This window comes from Geospiza fortis, unplaced genomic scaffold (assembly GCF_000277835.1).
Source record: "Geospiza fortis unplaced genomic scaffold, GeoFor_1.0 scaffold10, whole genome shotgun sequence".
NCBI classification, from domain to species: domain Eukaryota; kingdom Metazoa; phylum Chordata; class Aves; order Passeriformes; family Thraupidae; genus Geospiza; species Geospiza fortis.
In genome coordinates, this window is record NW_005054326.1 from 5,622,179 (window position 1) to 5,626,415 (window position 4,237).

Sequence of the window (4,237 nt, forward strand, 5' to 3'; positions counted from 1 at the left end):
CATGCCATGACTAGGACTGCATACCCAACAAGTTGGATTATAAAAGTATTTCTAGGAAGGGAAAGGTGATTAGGCTAGTTGACATAACTCCAAGTGTTAGCAGAAATCCCTCCAGGAGCATGGAAGAGAGTAATGTAAAAACCCCTTGTCTGTCAGCAAAAAAAAAAAACTTGATTAAGTTTTAAACTCCCCCACTACTCTCACCCTAGCATTAATGTGAGCTCTCTCTGACCTAGTAACTCTTTGGTTAGCCCAAATCCTTCACACACCATCAGTTGGCCATGACAATTAGACAGATTTCTTTCAGTCCAGAAAGTTCAGGACTTCAGGGGGAGTAACAGATTTTAATGGGGCTACAAGTTCCCTGTGGCAGCTGCAGCACAAAGCAGAGAACAAAGTCACAATGCTGCATATTTAACAATTGGCTCTTATTTCCTAGGGATAGCTATCAAAATGCGAGCAAAGGCAAAAGGGATTGTAATGCCCTTTAAAAAGAGAAAAGGAAAAAAAATCAAAGACAGGATACTGGTCCAAATCTATTTTGGTCATATTATTCATTACTTCTGAAGTTAACCTTTCATATGGTTTAGAAGTCTATGGTATTGCCACATGAATGAAAATTTATCTCTTACCCTAACTAGGCACGATAAGGCAGGAAGAAAGGGAAATAGATGAAAGTGCCAGAAGATTTTTAGCACCACAGTTTAGCATTGCTATGATTAGCCCCTCAGTTCTGCCACGTTCAGGCCTCTGATGTGCCCTGTGGTGAGAGCTTTGCCCAGAGGTGCCAGGCTCGTCTGCTCTTTGCTGGAAGCAGGATGCTGGCACCCACCAGCTTTCCTAACCCTCTCTGAGGAACGTGCCCAGTTTTCTAACATGCACTGAAGACCCCATGGATTCATTAAAAGCCACACCACAGAAAATCTGTCTGCAGATTTTCACAGGGCAGCTACAAAAGCCAGGAGAACTTGGATGCTCACCTGGTGGCATTTGTGTCTCACAGGGGTGTCCCAGTGACAGCATGATTCCTTCTCAAGCTGGAAGGACGACATCCATGTCAAGCTCATCTCCTCAGGAATTTTGGGGGCATTGATAGGTTTTGCCCTGGGAAGAATAAGAATGTAGAGCATTGAATTCATCTTTAATATTAAGTTTTAAAAGGACCCTCACTAGGTACTAGAACGATTCCTATGTACGACCCTCATTGAAACACATGGATCACGGCTGAAGACAGGCTGAAGAGCAGAACCTTAAAATGCTCATTTTAAAAGTTCATCTGGAAAAAAAAAAGTGTTCAATTAGATGGCAAACCAATTAGGAAAACTCCCACATTCCTATGTTGCCAGGCCTTGTTCATTATAATCCTACAAAACTCAAATTCACTCTAGCCTTATTTCCAGCTTCAGCATTTTGCCCTGACTTCATCTCCACTGATAGGTACTTCCCTTGTTATGCACATTAAATTGTTTTCTGGTTACTTTCTGTCTCTTTGAATTTCCCAGCCTCCTGCTCCGCTGTCATAACATCATCCTAAAGTTCTAGCTCCTTCTGACACTAAAGCCTAATTCTGTTTTTTAGCTCCTGGGTTAAAGTAATTTAGTTTAGGGACAGGCACCCACAAACTTCTGTTATTCACCAGCTCTAGAGAAGGAGGCGGGGACAGAATGGAGAAAACAGGCAGTTTCAATATGTTGGCACATAAATAGGCATTGAAATCTACTTTAATATAACCAGTCTTGAAAAACTGCCAGCCATAACAAATGCTATTACATAGCAGCAAGTCTGTGTGCTGGAGGATGCTCCAGGGAGCTGTCTGAGACTCCTATTAAGGCAAAACTTTGACTGATGGCCCCATTTCTGATAGTATTTTCCTCTGCACTGCATGTAAATAGCTATGATAGCTCAACTGCTATTCTCAGCTGTAATAGATATACTTTTAGAAATTTTTGTGTGCTTTTACAAATAAGCTCTTGGAAGAAGATAGTTGTGGAGTGCTCCAAGAGCTCCTTAGCATCTCCTCTGTCTTTGCCCCTCTCCTGTCCTTTCACTCCCAACTCAGAGTTAATTGACATGCTAAACTGTTGATTTGGTGGGTGTTTTCTTGATGAAAATAATATTCCTAGCATGTTCCATTACTCTAATAGTCTTCAGCATGAGGCATTGCTGCTGCATTTGGTAACAAAAAAGTGTTCTTGTTCAAGTGTCAGGGAAAAACCAGCTTCTTCCCCACACCTGAGAGCTACAATGAACATGCACATGGCCCTCCACCACACCCATTCAGAAGTGAAATAGGGCCTCTTCTCTAGAGCAGTGACCATCACCACTGCTGTGATGTTAACAGCATGAGGGTGTACGCCAATAGTTAGTCGCCCTGTTCTCCTAAAGTTCTTCTGAAACTTCTGATGTTTACATTTTTGTAATGGAGTTTCTCATGCACTTTTCATGTAAATAATGATTGTTCTGTATTCCTTTCTGGAGGAGGAGAGAATTGATGGACTGTTGGTTTGACCAGTGTGGTTGGAGAGGTGGCAATTTCGTCCTCCAATCCATGGTCACTTTTGGAATTCTATAAATATCGAGGTCCAGAAATAAACTGCACCTTTTCTGCCTTGGACATCTCAGCACGAGTGTCGTTCATTTCGTGTCATATTGCAACAAGTTACTATCCAAAAACTCTCTCCAGAGGCATCACTTAATTTTGAAAATACTTGGAGAAACACGTACACTAAAATTCACCTGCAGTGCCCCCAAAGGCTGGTGCTGGATTTCTCCACCACACTTTGTCTAACAGCAGATCAGCGTGGATACCTACAGAGGTTAAGTTCTTCTATATGACATCTGCAAACACAGTATATTAAACCCACACAGAGGTAGAATAAGGGAAGGGAAGGAAAAAACCCACAGTGAAATGGTGTGAGGAGATGCTGGGAGAAGGAACAAATTCAGCATACCAAATAAAATCCCTGACAGATCAAGTTTCTTGAGTTTTTTCCCACTCCTTTCCTATTACTTCCTCCTTCCCCATTTACCTTTTGTGCCAAGTTCCAGTTAATTCCTTTTGTTTCCAAGTTGCTGCTTGATACAACACTTTTCCCCCTTCCTCCTTCTCCCCTACACTGTTTACAGACCCTTTAAAACAGCAAACAAAAAGCATTTCCTCAGTGTATTTTAAAATAGAATTACCTTGATGTGCTCCTGCTCCCTGTCTCACTGCATTTCCAAGGAGATTTTACTTAACTGCACAGCATCCTGTACACATGCAGATAGAGAGGCCCCCAGAAAGTTTAACTTGCTAGTAAACAGCATTAAAGTTCTCTCTTTCTTTCTAATTTAGCTTTCTTTTAATTTGTGAATTGTGTTTATCTAGACTACTGTCTCAGTGATGGGATTGCAGGGTCAAGGTGAGGAAAATAAAGCCAAATTTTTTGGCATGAAGATTCACACCCAGACCCCTCAGTGTCATCCACTCCACCTCCAAGAGGCAAATCATGCAGCATCACTGTCTCAGAGGATATGGAGGATGGGGCTCACCTTTGAACACGAAGCTGACAATACAGCAGGTCACAGGTCACCTACGTGGGCAAGTGTCCCTAAGGGGATGCCCAAACATCACAGCTTACTCCTCTGTAGTCCCTTGCACTGTTCTCTGAGGCCCCAGGAGGGCTGTTCTCCTGCTGGATCCATGCACAGCACACTGACACAGAGACTGAGGTCTTGAGCCAAGCTTACAGCCCGGGCTCTGCAGCTTAACTTCAGGCTGCCCACACGTCAGAGCCCTGCAACCGGAGCTTTCTGAAACTGGCCCAAGTCAAAGTGGGAGATTTCTAGGACTGAATGTCCTCAGCTGGATTGTTTGTTGTTACCTGGAACTTTTCTTCCTCTCTGACTCTCTCCATAAATCCCAAGAAACTCCTCTTGGCAGATCAGTGATGATGTTACTGAGGGATACTTTACAATAATCTTTGCCATGCCTTTCAGAGACAGGCAGAGTATCCAAGAGCACTCTGTGCTTCCCCCACAATGTGATGAGGAAGGAGCAGCTATAAATCCCTGGGGCTCTTCCAGCTTCACTTCTGATGCCCATTCTGTGGATAAATGTGCCCTTCAGTGATAAAAGCATTAAGACAAGACAGTAAGAGCTTTCCACAAAACCTGGCAGTCCTGCCCATGATTGAAGAGTGTCTAGCAGGTCAATAAAGTTACTGAGAAATGGGTTTCCAATATTTCGTTTTCTTTT